Here is a 19938-nt window from a genome sequence, read left to right as displayed (position 1 = left end):
AGCCACCACACCCAACCATGAATGTGTTTTTAAGTTTAATACCTCCACATTTGTATATATAAAATATTTTTTTAATGTTTGAAATCATAAAAATAGGGAAAAAAAAGAAAGGGGATGGGAAGTGGGTAATAGTCAAATGGAATACTATCTTTTATTTCAATAGTTCAGTTGTTAAGAAAAGTTTATTTGCACACTCACTAGTTGTACAATTAAAATTAAATTTAATTATGGCAGTACAAAATAATTTATGCAGCTATGCACATGACAGAAACTAACGTATAATTTACTCTTTTTGTGTTGTCTTTGCCGGGTTTTTGTTGTTGTTGTTGGGTTGTTTGTTTGTTTGTTTGTTTGTTTTGAGACCATCTCACTCTGTCAACAGGGTGGAGTGCATAGTGCAATCATGGCTCACTGCAACCTCTGCCTTCTGGGTTCAAGGGATTGTCTTGCTTCAGCCTCCCAAGTAGCTGAGGTTACAGGCCCATGCCACCAGGCCCAGCTAATTTTTTGTATTTAGTAGAGACGGGTTTTGCCATGTTGGTCAGGCTTTTCTCAAACTTCTGACCTCAGGTGGTCCACCTGCCTGGACCTCACAAAGTGCTGGGATTACAGGGGTGAGTCACCATGCCCGGCCTGTCAGGTGTTTATATTGACATTGTATCTGACGTCATAAAATATATTGGAAAAAAATTCCTCCCTCTTCTGTTTTGTAGAGAGTTTGTGTACGTTTTCCTTTATCTACTTGTTGATAGAATTCAATAGTGAAATCAGCAGGGTCTGAAGATTTCTTCTTGAAAAAAATTTTTATTACAATTTCTTCAACAGATATATGACTATTTGGATTGCCTGTTTCCCATTGTGTCATTTTTATAATTTGTTTTTTACAATGAAATTTATCTATTTTCAAGTTTGTTGGCAAAAAAATTATTTCAAATTTATTGGCAAAATGTGTTTATTATAATTTTGATATCTGTGTGGGCTGCAGTAATATTCTTTCATTTCTGCTGGAAGTAATTTGTGTTTTGGGTGTTTTTATTAGTCTAGCTAGGTTTTAATTATCTTTGCAAAGCAGCAAATTTCAGCTGGAGTTTCTGCTTTTTTTTTTTTTTTGAAATGGATCCTCCTTCTGTCATACAGGCTGGAGGGCAGTGGCACGATTTCAGCTCACTGCAAACTCTCTCTCCCTGGTTCAAGGGATACTCCTGCCCCAACCTCATGAGTAGCTCTGATTACAGGCACCCACCCCTATGCCCGACTCATTTGAGTATATTTAGTAGAGACAGGGTTTCACTATGTTGGCCAGGCTGGTCTTGAACTCCTAATCTCAGGTGATCCACCTTCCTTGGTCTCAACGTGCTGGGATTACAGACATGAGCCAGCATGCCTGACAATGTTTTCTGCTGCTATTTTCATTTTATAATTTTTGTTTGTCTCCTGAGATTTTTGTCTCTTTTACTCATTGTATATGCATATTTTCCTTTATGTCTCTGCACATTTATGATTGCTGTTTTAAAATTTTTTAGTAGATTGGGCTCAGTGGCTCACACCTGCAATCTCAGCCTTTTGGAGGCTAAGGCAGAATTATTTGAGCTCAGTAGTCCAACACCAGCCCAATCAACATGGTGCAACCCTGTCTCTACCAAAAATACAAAAATTAGCCAGCATGGTGGCTCATTCCTGTAATCCCAGCACATTAGGATGCCAAGGCAGACAGATTATCTGAGATTAGGAGTTTGAGACTAGCCTAGCCAACATTGTGAAAGCCCTTCTCTACAAAAAATACAAAAATTAGCCAGGCATCATGATGCATGCCTATAATCCTACCTACTCAGGAGTCTGAGGCTGGAGAACTGCTTGAGCCTGAGTTATGGAGGTTGCAGTGAGCTGAGATCTCTGCCTCCTGGATTCAAGTGATTCTCCTGCCTCAGCCTCCTGAGTAGCTGAAATTGCAGGCACCTGACACCATGCCCGGCTAGTATTTTTAGTAGAGACAGGGTTTCACCAAGTTGACTAGGTTGGTCTCGAACTCCTGACATCAAGTGCTTCTTTTGCCTTGGTCTCCCAAAGTGCTGGGATTACAGGTGTGAACCACTGTGCCTGGTGGGTTAGCATGCTCTTGTTTTATAAAGGTACAAAATAAATGTGGACAACATGTACTTAGCTGATTGTTGCTACTTCCACCTTAGCAACTTTCCTACTCATTCAGAATTTCTTTATTCTCACATATGCTAAAATATGTTTGAAGTGTGTTAATTTGGATAAAAAGGCATTTTGTATTCCTCATAGAATAGTGTTAAAAACTGTGAGGTATGCTAAGCTGTCATGGCAAAGTGGTATTTAATGTGCCTGTATGTGTGGAAGAGTTATATAATTCCCATTTTTAAAATAAAAGTGCTTAGAAATAAAAAACGAATTATCTTTTAACCTTTTGAAAATGATTAGTTGGTAACTTTGTGTATAATATTGATGGATTTCTAATTTTCCAGAATGGTGTCATAATAGTAGCTTTCTTTGATATAACACAAGTCCTCAGAGGGTATATAACCAATTTGAAGTCAGTCATTTGGTTTTTTTAAAATTTCAAATTGATTTAGGTTTCCTGATATATATATGTAGAGGATATTCAGCTTACAGTCATTCAACTTAAAGTTTTGACTCTGCGATTGTGCTGTTTTTCATTTTATTTGAGAAATTGCATGAGATATTCAACACTTTATCACAACATAAGCTTTGTCTTAGTTGATTTTGCCTAACAGTAAACTAATGTATTGTGAGAATATTTAAGGCAGGCAAGGCTGAGCTATAATGTTCAGTTATGTTAGGTGTATTAAATGCGTTTTTGACTTACAGTATGTTCAACCTATGATGGGTTTCCTGGGACATAGCCTCATCATAAGTTGCAAAGCATCTGGATTAACATGTGTGAGATTTTCTCAACATATTAACACGCTAGAGCACAATGAAAAAATGTTAAAATTCTTTTTTTCTTAGGGAAGAAATAATTTATTATGTTGGAGTAATACATTAGAGTTTCTTGTAGTATGTCATTAATTCCCTATTTATTTATCCAAGATGGAGTTTGACTTTTCGCCCACGCTGGAGTTCAGTTGTGCAATTTCTGCTCATTGCAACCTCTGCCTCTCCGGTTCAAATGATTTTCATGTCTCAGCTTCCTGAGTTGCTGGGACTACAAGAGCGAACCACCATGCTCAGCTAAATTTTATATTTTTAGTAGGGACAGCGTTTCACTATGTTGGCCAGGCTGATCATGAACCCCTGTCCCCAAGCTATCCACCCACTTTGGCCTCCAAAAGTGCTGGGATTACAGGCGTAAGCCACCATGACTGGCCCCTATTTCTTTTAATGTTTAGAAACAGAGCCTCTTTTTATTTCATGCATTTTAAATTTTGGGGTACATGTGAAGAACATGCAAGATTGTTGCATACATATACAAACATGGCACTGTGATTTGCTGCCTTCTTCCCCATCAACTATATCTGGTATTTCTACCCATGCCATTTCTCCCCAAATCCCCATCCGCCTCTATTTCCCCAAGACAAATCCCAGTGTGTGATGCTCCCCTCCCTGTGTCAATGTATTCTCATTGTTCAACACCCACCTATGAGTGAGAACATGTGGTGTTTGATTTTTTGTTCTTGTGTCAGTTTGCTGAGAATGATGGTTTCCGGGTTCATCCACGTTCCTGACAGATGAACAAAGGACACGAACTCATCGTTTTTTGTGGCTGCATAGTATTCCATGTTGTATATGTGCCACATTTTTCCTGTCCAGTCTATCATCGATGGGCATTTGGGTTGGTTCCAGGTCTTTGCTATTGTAAACAGTGCTGCAGTGAACATATGTGTGCATGTGTTCTTATAGTAGAACGATTTATAATCCTTTGGATATATGCCAAGTAATGGGATTGCTGAGTCAAATGGTATTTCTATTGCTAGGTCGTGAGAAATTGCCACACTGTGCTCCACAGTGGTTGACCTAATTTACACTCCCACCAACAGTGTAAAAGTGTTTCTAATTCTCTGCATTCTCTCAGGCATCTGTTGTCTCCAGATTTTTTAATGATCGCCATTCTAACTGGAGTGAGATGGTATCTCAATGTACTTTTGATTTGCATTTCTCTAATGACAAGTAATAATAAGCATTTTTTCATTTGTTTGTTGGCCTCATGTATGTCTTCTTTTGTAAAGTGTCTGTTCATATCCTTTGCCCACTTTCGAATAAGCTTATTTGTTTTGTTCTTGTAAATCTGTTTTAGTTCTTTGTAAATTCTGAATATCAACCCCTTGTCAGATGGGTAAACTGCAAAAATTTTATCCCATTCTGTTGGTTGCTGATTCATTCTAATGACTGTTTCTTTTGCTCTGCAGAAGCTGTGGAGTTTGGTGAGATCCCATTTGTCTATTTTGGCTTTTGTTGCCAATGCTTTTGGTGTTTTGGTCATGAAGTCCTTGCCTACTCCTATGTCCTGAATGGTTTTCCCTAGGTTTTCTTTTAGGGTTTTTATGGTGTTAGGTCTTATGTTTAAGTCTCCAATTTAGCTGGAGTTAATTTTAGTGTAAGGTGTCAGGAAGGGGTCCAGTTTCTGCTTTCTGCACATGGCTAGCCAGTTTTCCCAACACCATTTATTAAACAGGGAATCCTTTTCCCATTGCTTCTTTTTGTCAGGTTTGTCAAAGATTGGATGGTTGTAAATATGTTGTGTTGCCTTCCAGGCCTCTGTTTTGTTCCATTGGTCTATATCTCTGTTTTGGTACCAATACCATGCTGTTTTGATTACTGTAGCCTTGTAGTATAGTTTGAAGTCTGATTGTGTGATGCCTCCCGCTTTGTACTTTTTGCTTAGAATTGACTTGGCTCTGTGGGCTCTCTTTTGGTTCCATATGAAGTTTAAGGTGTTTTTTTCCAGTTCTGTGAAGGTCATTGGTAGCTTGATGGAAATAGCGTTGAATCTGTAAATTACTTTGGGCAGTATGGCCATTTTCACGATATTGATTCTTCCAAACCATGAACATGGAATGTTTCTCCATCTGTTTGTGTCCTCTCTTATTTCGTTGAGCAGTTGTTTGTAGTTCTCCTTGAAGAGGTTTTTTACGTTCCTTGTTAGCTGTATTCCTAGGTATTTTATTCTCTTTGTAGCATTTGTGAATGGTAGTTCATTCTTGATTTGACTCTCTTTAAGTCTGTTATTGGTGTATAGAAATGCTTGTGGTTTTGCACATTGATTTTATATCCCGAGACTTTGCTGAAGTCGCTTATCAGTTTCAGCAGATTTTGGGTTGAGACGATGGGGTCTTTTAAATATACACTCATGTTGTCTGCAAATAGAGACAATTGGACTTTTTCCTTTCCTGTTTTAGTACCTTTATTTCTTTTTCTTGCATGATTGCTCTGGCTAGAACTTCCAACACTGTATTGAATAGAAGTGGTGAGAGAGGGCATCCTTGTTTAGTGCTAGATTTCAAAGGGAATGCTTGCAGTTTTTTGCCCATTCAGTATGATATTTGCTGTTGGTTTGTTGTAAATAGCTTTTATTATTTTGAGATATATTCTGTCAATCCCTAGTTTATTGAGGGTTTTAAGCATAAAGAGCTGTTGAATTTTGTCAAAAGTCTTCTCTGCATCAATTGAGCTAATCATATGGTTTCTGACGTTGGTTCTGTTTATGTGGTGAATTACGTTTGTAGATTTGTGTATGTTGAACCACCCTTGAATCCAGGGGATGAAGCCTATTTGATCATGGTGGATAAGCTTTTTGATGTGCTGCTGCAATCGGCTTGCCAGTATTTTATTGAAGGTTTTTGCATCTATGTTCATCATGAATATTGGCCTGAAGTTTTTGTTTTTTGCTGAGTCTCTGCCAGGTTATGGTATCTTGATGATGTTGGGTTCATAAAATGATTTGGGAAGGATTCTCTTTTTGTATTATTTAGAATAGTTTCAGAAGGAAGGGTTCCAACTCCTCTTCATATGTCTCATCGAATTTGGCTGTGAACCCATCTGGACCTGGGCTTTTTTTAAGTGGTAGGCTCTAAATTGCTGCCTCAACTTCAGGCCTTCTTATTGGTCTATTCAGCATTTCGACTTCTTCCTGGTTTAGGTTTGGGAGGTTGCAAGTGTCCAGGAATTTATCCATTTCTTCTGGGTTTACTAGTTTATGTGCATAGAATTGTTTGTAATAATCTCTGATGGTGGTTTATATTTCTGTAAAATCTGTGGTGATATTCTCATTATTGTTTTTTACTGCATCTATTTGATTATGATGTCTTATCTTTTTTATTAATCTGGCTAGTGGTCTGTCTATTTTATTGATCTTTTTGAAGAACCAGCTCCTGAATTTATTGATTTTTCGAAGGGTTTTTCTTGTCTCTGTCTCCTTCAGTTCTGCTCTGATCTTAGCTACTTCTTGTCTTCTGCTAGGTTTTGAGTTTTTTGATCTTGCTCCTCTAGCTCTCAATTTTGATGATAGGGTGTCGATTTTAGATCTTTCCTTGCTTCTCGTGTGGACATTTATTGCTATATATTTTCCTGTAGCAACTGATTCAAATGTGTCCCAGAGATTCTGGTATGTTGTGTCTGTTCTCGTTGGTTTTGAAGAACATTTCTATTTCTGCCTTCATTTCATTGCTTATCCAGTCAACATTCAAGAGCCTGTTGTTCAATTTTCATGAAGCTGTGCGGTTCTGAGTTAGTTTCTGAATTCTGAGTTTTAACTTGATTGCACTGTTGTCTGACAGAGCATTTGTTATGATTTCTGTTCTTTTGCCTTTGCTGAGGAGTGATTTACTTCCAATTGTGTGGTCAATTTTAGAATACGTGTAATGTAGTGCTGAGAAGAATGTATATTCTGTGGATTTGGCGTGGAGAATTTGGTAAGTGTCTGTTAGGTTTGATTGGTCTAGGTCTGAGTTCAAGTCCTGAATATGCTTTTCAATTTTCTGTCTTATTGATCTGTCTAATATTGACAATGGGGTGTTAGAGTCTCCCACTATTATTGTGTGGAAGTCAAAGTCTCTCTGTAAGTCATTAAGAATTTGCTTTACAGATCTTGCTTTATGTATTAGGGTGCTCCTATATTGGGCACTTATATATTTAGGATCATTAGCTCTTCTTGTTGCATTTGACCCTTTTACCATTATGTAATGTCCTTCTTTGTCTCTTTTGATCTTCCTTGGTTTGAAATGTATTTTATCAGAGATGAGGATTGCAATATCTGCTTTTTTTTCTCTCTCCATTTGCTTGGTAAATCTTCCTCCATCTCTTTTGTTTTGAGCCTTTGTGTATCCTTACATGTGAGATGGGTTTCCTGGATACAGCACATCGATGGGTTCTGGGTTTTCATCCAATTTGCTCATCTGTGTTTTTTAATTGGGGCGTTTAGCCCATTTACATTTAGAATTAATATTGTTATGTATGAATATGATCCTGCTGTTTTGATGCTATCTGACTGTTTGGCCTGTTAGTTGATGCAGTTTTTTCATTGTGTCGATGCTCTTCACCATTTGGTATGTTTTTGGAGTGGCTGGTACTGGTTGTTTCTTTCTATGTTTAGTGCCTCTTTCAGGAGCTCTTTTAAAGCAGGCCTGGGGTGATAAAATCTCTGAGTACTTGCTTGTTCGTAAAGTATTGTATTTTTCCTTCACTTATGAAGCTTATTTTGACTGGATATGAAATTGTGGGTTGAAAGTTCTTTTCTTAAAGGATGTTGAATATTAGCCCCCACTCTTTTCTGGCTTTTAGGAATTCTGCTGAGAGATCTGCTGTGAGTCTAATGGGTTTCCCTTTGCAAATAACCTGACCTTTTCTCTCTGTCTGCCTTTAGCATTTTCTCTTTCATTTCAACCCTGGTGAAACTGACAATTATATGCCTTGGGGTTGCTCTTGAGGAATATGTTTGTGGTGTCCTCTGCATTTCCTGGACTTGAATATTAGCCTGCCTTTCTAGGTTGGAAAAGCGTCTCTAGGTAGTATCCTGAAGTGGGTTTTTCAGCTTGGATTCATTCTCTCTGTCACATTCAGGTACACCTATCAAACATAGATTAGGTCTTCACATAGTCCCATATTTCTTGAAGACTTTGTTCATTCCTTTTTTTTAATACCCTTTTTTCTGTAATCTTGCCTTCTCATTTTATTTCATTGAGTTGATCTTCGACCTCGATATTCTTTTTTCTGCTTGGTCAGTTCAGCTGTTGAAACTTGTGTATGCTTCGCGAAGTTCTCGTGTTGTGTTTTTCAGCTCCATCAATTCACTTACATTCCTCTCTAAGTTGTTTATTCTTGCTAGCATTTCATCACATCTTTTTTCAAGGTTCTTAGTTTATTTGCATTGAGTTAGAACATTTTTTTTTTACTCACAGAAGTTTCTTATTATCCACCTTCTGAAGCCTGATTCTGTCAGTTTATCACACTCATTCTCCATCCAGCCTTGTTCCCTTGCTGGTGAGGAGTTGTGATTCCTTGTAGGAGGAGAAGCGTTCTGGTTTTGGGTGTTTTCATCCGTTTTGCACTGGTTTCTTTCCATATTTGTGGATTTATCCACCTGTCATCTTTGTAGTTGTTGACTGTCAGATTGGGTCTCGGAGTGGACATCCAGTTTGTTGATGATGAAGTTATTTTTTTCTGATTCTTATTTTTCCTTCTAACATTCAGATCCCTCTGCTATAGAACTGCTGAGGTCCACTCAAGGCCCTGCTTGCCTGGGAATAACCTGCAGTGGCTGCAGAACAGTAAGGGTTGCTGCCAGTTTCTTCTTCTATCTTTGTTTCAGAAGGACACCAGCTAGATGTCAGTCTGAGCTCTCCTTTATGAGGTGACTTTGGATATATGGGGGTCAGGGAGCTGATTGAGAAAACAGTCTGTTCTTTATAGGAGCTCAAGCGCTAAGCTGTGAGTTACATTGTTCATTCAGAGCTACTGGGCAGGTACATTTAAGTCTGCTGCAGTAGAACTCATAAACCCCCCTGTTTTCCCCCAGGTGCTCTGTCCTGGGAAGTTAGAGCTTTATTTATGAATTTCTGTTGTGTTGCTGCCTTTTTTCAGTGCTGCCCTGCCCAGTGAGGAGGCAGCCTAGTCACTGTCTGCCTGCAGAGGCTTTGCTGAGCTGCTGTGGGCTCCACCCAGCTGCCCTGTAAACTTCCCTGCAGTCCTGTTTATATGGGTATAGTTAGAACTGCCTCAGCAATGGTGGCCCACCTGTGTAATGGTGGCCCACCTCTGAATGTCAGACTCTCTCTGTAATGGCAGGCTGCCTTGGCAATGGCGGACTGCCTTGGCAATGGTGGGCTGCCTCAGAAATGGCAGACTACCTCCAAAGTGGTGGACTGCCTCACTAATGTCAGACGCCCCTCCCCCACAGAGCTGTACCATCCTGGGTTCAGCTGTGCTTGCTGTGAAACTCAATCCAGAGCGTTTGAGATTGCTGTTTTTTTGTGGGGGGGGGACCAGCCTAGCCTGATCACCTGACTCCCTGTCTCAGAGCTTTTTTTTTTTAATTTAGTTGAATGGGCAACTCTGTCTCCTTGGTGTTCCAGTCACCTGTTGAAAAGGCACCGAGATCTGTGTGACTTCCCATACGGTGACCCACTGCACCAGCTGAAACAGCTACACTGAGATTCATGGTGCTTTTTTGCCCAGGAATCTCCTGACCTGGCTCCCTGTTTTCATCCTCCTTTATATCAGTCAAATGGGCCAGTGAAAACTGCTCCCAGACCAGTGTATTTTGTGTGGAGAACTGCTGCACCTGGCCAAAACAGCCATGCTCGCAACCCATGGGGCTCTTCCACCTGGGAATCTCCTGGTCTGTGGGCCAGAAAAATGCATCTGGAAATGTGGAGTCCACTCACCCTCAGCACTTTCGCTGGGAGCTGCAATCCTGAGCTGCTCCTAATCAGCCATCTGGAATCAGTCCCCTGGAAATTTATTTTTTCACAGTCTTGAAAGCTAGAAGTCCAAAACCAAAATATCAGAAAATGTGGTTTCTACAAAAATCTTTCTTCTTGTCTGGCCTTATGTCTGTGTTCTCACATGGTGTTTTTCCTGGTGTCTCCTGTGTGTTCACATTTTATCGTCTAATAAGGGTGCCAGTGAATTTGGATTGAGCTGCACTATAACAGTCTCTCTTTTCTTTCTTTCTTTTTTTAATGCCCAGGCTGTAGTGTCATGGCATGATCTTGGCTCACTGCAACCTCTGGCTCTGAGGTTTAAGTGATTCTCCTGTCTCAGCCTCCTGAGTAGCTGGGATTACAGGAATGCACCAACACACCCAGCTAATTTTTGTATTTTTAGTAGAGACAAGGTTTCACCATTTGGGCAAGGTTGGTCTTGAACTCTTGACCTCAAGTGATCTGCCCTAATCGGCCTCCCAATGTGCTGAGATTACAAGTGTGAGCCATTACACCTGACCCAGTCTCACATTTTAATCATCTCTTTAAAGGCTTAATCTCAGTTAAAGTCACACTCTGAGGTACTGGGGGTTAGGGCTTCAACATAAATTTTTTGGTTGTGGGAGGAGGAGGTTTACATTTGATAGATTTCAACCTTGACTTACCTTCCAGATTATGGCCATTTGCCTATGGTAGTAGTTGTCTTGGGGGTAAGTTCCAAGACCCCCAGTTGATGTCTGAAACCCTGCATGATGCAGAGCCTGGTATGTACAATTTTTTTCTATGCATACTTACCTATGATAAAGTTTTATTAATAAATGAGATGCAGTTCTCTTTTATTATAAGTTACTATTGTGAGCTTCTTAGCTGCAAACTGAAGATAACAATAGTAACTAATAACAAAGTAACAATTATAAAAATACACTATACTAAAAGTTATGTAAATGTTGTCAGCGTCTCTCAAAATATTTTTTTTAAGACAGAGTTTTGCCCTAGTTGCCCAGACTAGAGTACAGTTGTGTGATCTCAGCTCACTGCAACCTCTGCTTCTTGGGTTCAAGCGATTCTCCTGCCTCAGCCTCCCTAGTAGCTGGGATTACAGGTGCTCTCTGCCATGCCTGGCTAATTTTTTGTATTTTTAGTAGAGACAGATTTTCACCATGTTGGCCAGGCTGGTCTTGAACTCTTAACCTCAGGTGATCCAACTGCCTCGGCTTCACAAAGTGCTGGGATCACAGTCTGGAGCTGCCATGCCTGGCCTCAAAATACCTTATTGTACTGTGCTCACTCTTCTTATGATTATGTGAGATAACACAATGCCTATGAGATAAAATGAAGGGAATAGTGTGATAATTCATATCCAGGCTGCGATGGGGTGACATGACATGACATCACCATACTTAGAATAGCATACAATTTAAAACTTTTACATTGTGTATTTCTAGAATTTTTTATTTAATATTTTTGAACTGCTGTTGATTATGGGAAATTGTGAAAAGTAAAAGTGGGCTGGGCTCTGTGGCTCATGCGTATAATCTCAGCACCTTGGGAGGCCAAGGCAGGAGGATTGCTTGAGCTTAGGAGTTCAAGGCCAGCCTGGGAAATGTAGCGAGACCCCATCTCTAAAAAAAAATACAAAAATTAGCAGGGATGGTGGTGTGCACCTGTAGTCCCAGCTACTGGGAAGGCTGAAGTGGGAGGATCACTTGAGCTCAGGAGTTCGAGGCTGCTGCGACTCAACATCATGTCAGCCTGGGAAATACAGCAAGTCCCTGCCAAAAGAAAGAAAGAGAGAGGAAAAAGAAGGAAGGAAGGGAGAGATGGGCAGGAAGGGAAGGGAAGAGAGGAAGAAAGAAAGGGAAGGAAGAGAGGGAGGGAAGGAAGGAGGAAGGATAGAAGGAGGGAAGAAGGGATGGAAGGGAGGAAGGGAGGGAGGAACAGAGGGTGGGAGGAAGGAAAGAAAGAAGGAGGGAGGGAAGGAAGGGAGATAGGGAAGGGAAGAAAGAAAAGGGAAGGAAAGGAAGGAAGGGAGGAGGGGAGGAGGAAGGGAGTGAGGGAGAGAGGGAAGTAAGGCAGGAATAAAGAAGAAGGAAAGAAAAATAAAGGGAAACTTAAGAATGGGGGATGCCTGTATTTTTAAAATAAAATTTACTATATGATGCTATAAAATAATCTCACTGACGTTTGACTATTACCACTGATGATGTGAAACAGAAGGTGTTTATGGTCCTGGATGCAGATCCTATCAGAGAAGATTCAAAATTCAAGAGCCTGCAGGCAGCTACATCTTGTTACATAGAAATAGATAAGAAAAGCATAAAACTTGGGACACATGAGGACTTCCTTTCAATAGGCTGCTTAAGCCCCATGGTTTCAGCAAAATCTTAAAACTGATATGAGACTCTGTTCATTTTATTAATTTTTCTAATTATTCAGCAGTTTTTTGTAGTTCAGTTTAATTGTACATAATATGTCTGTTGAATGTCTATGAAGTCCAGAACATGCAATATTGTAGTTTTGTCTTTACAGAAAGAATTTTAATTTTTTTATATATAAAGGTCACAGGACTTGTCAGTGGAAGTGGCTTTTAAATATTTGCTGTATCACTTGCTAGGTGTCTGTGACCTTGGGATAAATGTCTAGAACTGTCTGCGATTAAAAGCATGGGCAGGGCCAGGCACAGTGGCTCACACCTGTAATCCCAGCAATTTGGGAGGCTGTGGTGGGTGAATCATCTGAGGTCAGGAGTTTGAGAACAGCCAGATCAACATGGTGAAACCCCATCTCTACTAAAAAAAATACAAAATTATCCAGGTGTGGTGACAGATGCCTGTAATCCCAACTACTCTGGAGGCTGAGGCAGGGGAATTGCTTAAACACAGGAGTCAGAGGTTCCTGTGAGCCAATATCACGCCATTGCCATCAAGCCTGGGCAACAAGAGCAAAACTCCATCTCAAAAAAATAATTAGCAGTGGGTTCAAGCTGCCTGCTTTCACAAACCTGACCCTATTACTTGCTAGCTGTGTGTCCTTGGGAATTTTATCATGCTTCAATTTTTTTTCTGTAATCTTCATGCAAGTCTTCCATAAGTCTAAAATTATTTTTTATAAAAAATTTAGAAAGGCCAGACATGGTGGCTCATGCCTGTAATCCCAGCATTTTGGAAAGCTGAGGAGGAAGGATTGCCTGAGCCTGGAAGTTGGAGACCAGCTTGAACAGCATAGTGAGGCCCTGTCTCTACAAAAAAATAAAAAACAAATGGCTGGGCATGGCAGCATGTGCCTGTAGTCCCAGCTACTGAGGAGAATGATGTTGGAGGATCGCTTCAGTCTGGGAGGTTGAAGCTGCAGTGAGCTGTGACCACGCGCCACACCACAGACAGGGCCACAGAGCAAGACCATCTCTCTAAAAAAAAGGTTAAAAGTATATCTTTTTTTTTAAACTAGAGGGCCAAGATGCATATAAAGAAAATTGTTATATTATCATATTCTATTCTGCACTCATCCCTAATAAAACATGCTGTCTTCAGCTTTACGTAGTTGAAGACAACTTCATTTAGTCTTTAAATTTATTTAATTAAAGAGAGAATATGTTCCAAGTGGGGCTCCCTTTATCCAAGGAGTCTCGAATTTTACTATGTATTGTTCAAACTGAAAAGAGACTTTGTACATGATCTCAGATGTCATGAAGTAGTTGAAATAAGTTATATTTCTAGTTAAATTAAATTAAGAGTTGCTTCAAGTACTTAATTAGCAGTACATTCAATAGTCAAGGATATACACTCCTAATTTTATGGCCACCTATTATTATCAAGCCATTTTCCTGAAATATAAAATCTCTAATTTTCACAAAGACCATTATATAAAGATGTAGGCAAGAGTATGTAGCTACTGTCTTTTTCTCTTTTCTTTTTTTGAAACAAGGTTTCACTCTGTTGCCCAGGCTGGAGTGTAGTGGCATGAACAAGGCTCATGGCAGCCTCGACCATCCTGGCTCAAGGGATCCTCCCGCCTTAGCCTCAAGTAGCTGGGACCACAGTGTGTGGGACTATGGGCCTGTGACCACATGCCTGGCTAATTTTTAACTTTTTGTAAAGATGGGGGTCTTGCCAAATGGTCATGGTGGGTCTGAAATTCCTGGGCTCAAGTGATCTTCTGGAATTAGCCTTTAAAATGCTGTGATTACAGGCATGAGCCACTATGCCCTGCTTGTATTCTTTTTCTTTTTTTGAGATGGAGTTTTACTCTTGTTGCCCAGGCTGTGGTGCAATGATGCCATCTTGGCTCACTGCAGCCTCTGCCTTTTGGGTTCAAGCAAGTCTCCTGCTGCAGCCTCCTGAGTAGCTGGAATTACAGGCACCTGCCAACACACCTGACTAATTTTGTATTTTTAGTAGACATGGGATTTCACCATGTTGGTTGGGCTGGTCTCGAACTCCTGACTTCAGGCAATCTGCCTGCCATGGCCTTCCAAAGTGCTTGAATTACAGGTGTGAGCCACTGCACCTGGTTGTCTTCTTCTTTTTTTTTTAAATTTTTTATTGCATTTTAGGTTTGGGGGTACATGTGCAGAACATGCAAGAGAGTTGCATAGGTACACAAACGGAAGTGTGTTTTGCTTCCTTTCTCCCCTTCACCCACATTTGGCATTTCTCCCCAGGCTATCCCTCCCCACATCCCCCTCTCGCTGGCCCTCCCTTTTCCCCCAATAGACCCCAGTGTTTAGTACTCCCCTCCCTGTGTCCATGTGTTCTCATTTTTCATCACCCGCCTATGAGTGAGAATATGCGGTGTTTCATTTTTCGTTCTTGTGTCAGTTTGCTGAGAATGATGTTCTCCAGATCCATACATGTCCCTACAAACGACACGAACTCATCATTTCTGATTGCTGCATAATATTCCATAGTGTATATGTGCCACATTTTTCCAATCCAGTCTATCATCGATGGGCATTTTGGTTGATTCCAGGTCTTTGCTATTGTAAACAGTGCTGCAATGAACATTCTTGTGCATGTGTCCTTATAGTAGAACGATTTATAGTCCTTTGGATATATACCCAGTAATGGGATTGCTGGGTCCAATGGAATTTCTATTTCTAAGGCCTTGAGGAATTGCCACACTGTCTTCCACAATGGTTGAACTAATTTACACTCCTTGTCTTCTTTTTCAAGTTGATCAGTTCTTGCTATGATTGCCTTCCCCTTAAATCTGAACATCTGAGGAATTATTGACATAGAAGTTTCAATTTCTTTCCTTTTCTTTTTTTTTTTTTTTTTTAAGACAGAGTCTCTCTCTGTCAACCAAGCTGAAGTGCAGTTATGTTGTTCAGGCAAAATCTTGGCCCATTGCAACCTTCACCTCCTGGGTTCAAGCAATTCTCCAGCCTCAGCCTCCTGAGTAGCTGGAATTACAGGCATGAGCCACCATTCCCTGCTAGTTTTTGTACTTTTAGTAGAGATGGGGTTTTATTATGTTGGACAGGCTGGTCTCAAATCCTGATCTCAGGTGATCCACCCACCTCAGCCTCCCAAGGTTTTGGGATTCTAGGTTTGAGGCACTGTGCCAAGCCAGCCAAAAGTTTCCATTTCTGTTTGCGAATGATTTACCATCACTATGTTATGTCATATCAACTTCAAGGCTGGCTGGAGCTGCCCCAAAAATGGCAGCAGGGGAATTCCCACAGGGTAATATTTCAAATGGTCCTGAGATGAGGCTTGTTGGAATTCCACAGGCCAAAGTACTAAAATGTAAGGGTAATCATTCCAAGGTGTTTATGAGGGAGTTAACAAGTGCTGCTCAGTCCTCGTGATGGACAGTGGGAGAAAAGAGGTTTCCTATCAAGCTTTGTTCACAGCGAGTTCAAATTATGGAGTTTTTTGTTGTTCTTTGGTTTTTGTTTGTTTTTGTTTTTCATCAGATCATGGCTCACTGCAGCCTCGACTTCCTGGGCTCAAGTGATCCTCCCACCTAAGCACCTGGGTAGCTGGGGCTGCAGGTGCTGCCACCACACTTGTCTAATTATTTTTTTCAGATGGAGTTTTGCTCTTGTTGCCCAGGCTGGAGTGCACTGGCATGATTATGGCTCACTGCAACCTCCACCTCCAGGATGCAAGTGATTCTCCTGCCTCAGCCTCCCAAGTAGCTAAAATTACAGGCACCCATAACCATACCTAGCTAATTTTTATATTTTTAGTGGAGACAGGGTTTCACCATGTTTTCCTGGCTGATATTAAACTCCTGAACTCAGGTGACCCACTAGCCTTGGCCTCCCAAAGTGCTGGGATTACAGGCATGAGTCACCATGCTTGGCCCTAAACCTGGCTAATTTAAAAAAATTTTTTGAAGAGACAAGGTCTATGCTGCCAGGCTGATATTACACTCCTAGCCTGAAGCAATCCTCCTTGGCTTTCCAAAATTCAGGTTATGGAGTTTTTATGAGGGTTTAAGAAATTTGGCTCAGGGCTGGGGACCAGTTTCTTGCAGTGTTTTTGGAACAATCTAGATACGTTGGTTAGTGGCTGGCAATGTTCAATAACCTGGTTTTGGTTCAAGCCTGCTGGGAAAACTCTGCAGCTGGCTGGGTCACAGAGAGGCCAAGGCGCTCTGTGATTTTGGGTCAGGAAAAGAAAGAAGGCAGGGGGAGCTGAAAGGGACCCAACACACTGGAGTATGTCTTTTCCAGCTTTCTAATTAATATCACCCCAAACATTTATGTTAGGCCTGAATCTACTTTAGCAGTTGTCTTATCCTTACTGGAGAAGCTTTTAGTTTTGGATATTAAAGCTTACACAATTTTGAACGCCTATGCTATAATATTACAGCCTTGGATTTGTCCATGGATTTTTTTTTTAGATGAAATTTTGCTCTTCTTGCTCAGGCTGAAGTGCAGTGGTGTGATCTTGGCTCACTGCAACCTCTGTCTCCCAGGTTCAAGCAATTCTTTTGCCTCTGCCTCCTGAGTAGCTGAAATTAAAAGCACCTGCCACCAAACCTGACTAATTTTTGTATTAGCAGAGACGTAGTTTCATCATTTTGGCCAGGCTGGTCTTAAGCTCCTGACCTCAGGCGATCCACCCACCTTGGCTTCTGAAAGTGCTGGGATTACAGACATGAGACACCACTCAAGGCCTGTTCCTGAATTTTTTTTTTAAAGATGTGCTTTGAGCAATCTAAAACAAAAGCAGTCTGCCTAACATTTGTATTTATGTATTTCTACTATATTGGAGCTTTAATTAAGATATTTTAAATAATAAAACACTTTTAAATCTTGTATATTGTTATTTTTCTACAAAGTTTATATTTAAGTTCAAATGCAAAAGATAGGAGTAACCATATCAAAGAACTAAGAAAAAATTTTGTGGGTAAAAGTTCGACCTCAAATATGCAAATACTCAACTCCCAATGTGGAAATAATGTCTTTTTACAAAAGAAAAATAAAATATTTGTTTGCAAGGTGCTCTTACACACACACACACACACACAGACACACACACACACGACCTTTAGAATAAAGTAACCAGGCTGGGTGCAGTGTCTCACCCCATAATCCCATCACCTTTGTAGGCCTAGGTGGGCTGATCACCAGAGGCCAGGAGTTTGAAACCAGCCTGGCCAACATGGTAAAACCCGACTCTACTAAAAACACAAAAATTAGGTGGGGGTTATGGCAGGTGCCTGTTAATTCCAGATACATGGGAGGCTAAGGCAGGGTACTTGCTTTAACCCATGAAGTGAAGGTTGTAGTGAGCCTAGATTGTGCCATTGCATTCCAGTGTGGGTGATGGAGCAAGACTCTGTCTTAAAAAAAGAAAAGAATATGGTCCCACTGAACCAGCTGAAAGAGCCATGCTGAGATTTGTGGCACCTTTTTGCCTAGGAATCTTCTGGCCTGGCTCTCTGCTTCAGTCCCCTTTTTTATCAGTTGAATGAGTGACCTTGTCTCTCAGAAGCTCCAATCACCAGCTAAAATGGCTCCCAGACCCGTGTATTTTGTGTGGAGACCTGCAGTGCTGGGGTGCCAGCAAAAACAGTGATGCCAGCCAAAACAGCTGTGTGGACCAAAACAGCCATGCTGGCAACCCGTGGGGCTCCTCCACCTGGGAATCTCCTGGTCTGTGGGCAATAAAAATCCATCTGGAAATGCAATATTCACTCACCCTCTGTGCTTTCACTGGGAGCTGCAAGTCTGAGCTGCTCCTAATCAGCCATCTTGGATCCCAGAATTTTTGGATTGAAAGAATCAGTATTATTTCAAAGACCATACTAACCAAAGGAGTCTACATATTTAACACAATTCCAATCAAATTACCAATGTCATTTTTCATAGAATTAGAAAAAAAAATGATCCTAAATATCATATGGAACCTAAAAAGCATCCAAAAATTAGCTGGATGTGGTGGTGGGCCCTTGTAATCATAGCTACTCAGGAGGTTCAGGGAGGAGAATCACCTGAACCCAGGAGGCAGAGATTAGGTTCAGAGAATCACTTGAACCCAGTGAGCCAAAATCATACCACTGCACTCCAGCATGAGGGACAGAATGAGATTCCATCTCAAAAACAAACAAACTGCAATAAGATATCATCTTACACAGAATGGCTAGTACTACAAATACAACAGATGTTTTTGAGGATGCAGAGAAAAATGAATGCCTATTCACTGGTGGTGGGAACATGAGTGAGCACAACCGCTATAAAAAACAATATAGAGATTTCTCAAAGCATTAAAAATAGAGCTACTATTTAACCCAATCATAAAACTACTGGGCATCTACCTGAAAGAAAAAATAAATAATTATATTAAAAAGTCACTTTCAGTCATATGTGTATTACATTCCTACTCATAATAGTAAAGTCGTGGAATTAACCTAAATGTCAATTAGCAGTGGACTGGATTTATATGTGTGGTGTATGTACACCATGGAATACTATGAAGCCATAAAAAATGAAACCATGCTCTATGCAGTAACATGGATGGATCTGGGGGCCATTATTCTAAGTGAAATAACTCAGAAACAGAAAATCAAATACCACATGTTCTCACTTACAAGCGAAAGCTAAACAATGAGCACAACAGAATATAAAAATGGAAACAATAGATAGTGGGACTCCAAAAGGAGAGATTGGAAAAAGGTTGATGGTCAAAAAATTACCTATTGGTAGTGAGCTGTGATCATGCCACCACACAACAGCTAGGGTGACAAAGCAAGAAAATGTCTCAAAAAGAAATCTGTTGAGCACAATGTTTACTGTTTCAGGGACAGGTTCACTAGAAGCCAAACCTCACCAGTATGCAATATATTTATTTGACAAATGTGTACATATACCCTCTGAATCTAAAATAAAAAACAGAGGAAGTTTATAGTAGTAAACACATACATCTTAGAAAAAAAAAATCTCAGCCAGGTGATGGCTCATGCCTGTAATCCCAGCACTTTGGGAAACTGAGGTGGGCAGATTGCTTGAGGTTGGGAGTTAAAGACCAGCCTGGATAACATGGCAAAACCCCATCTCTACTAAAAATACAAAAAAGTTAGCCAGGTGTGATGGCACATGCTTGTAGTCCCAGCTATTCTGGACTGACACTGAGACTGAGACAGGAGAATTGCTTCAACCCAGGAGGTCGAAGTTGCAGTGAGCCAAGATTACAATGCTGCACTCCAGCCTGGTGGACAAAGGAAGATTCCCCCTCATAGAACAAACAAACAAAAAATGTCAAATAAACAACCTAACTTTATACCTGAAAAAATGAGGCGGGGGGCTAAACCAATAATTAGCATAAGGAAAGAAACAACAAAGATTAGAGAATAAATAATGAAATACAGAATAAAAAACATTTTAATTGGCTGGGCCCACTGGCTCATGCCTGGAATACCAGCACTTTGGGAAGCAAAGGCAGTTGGATCTCTTGAGGTCAGGAGTTTGAGACCAGCCTGACCAAAATGGTGAAACCCTGTTTCTACTAAAAATACAAAAATTAGATGGGTGTGGTGGCCAGCACCTGTAATTCCAGCTACTTGGGAGCTTGAGGCAGGAGAATTG

Source organism: Callithrix jacchus, chromosome 15, assembly GCF_049354715.1.
Source record: "Callithrix jacchus isolate 240 chromosome 15, calJac240_pri, whole genome shotgun sequence".
In the NCBI taxonomy this organism is placed as follows: domain Eukaryota; kingdom Metazoa; phylum Chordata; class Mammalia; order Primates; family Cebidae; genus Callithrix; species Callithrix jacchus.
Note: the sequence above shows the minus strand (reverse complement) of the source record.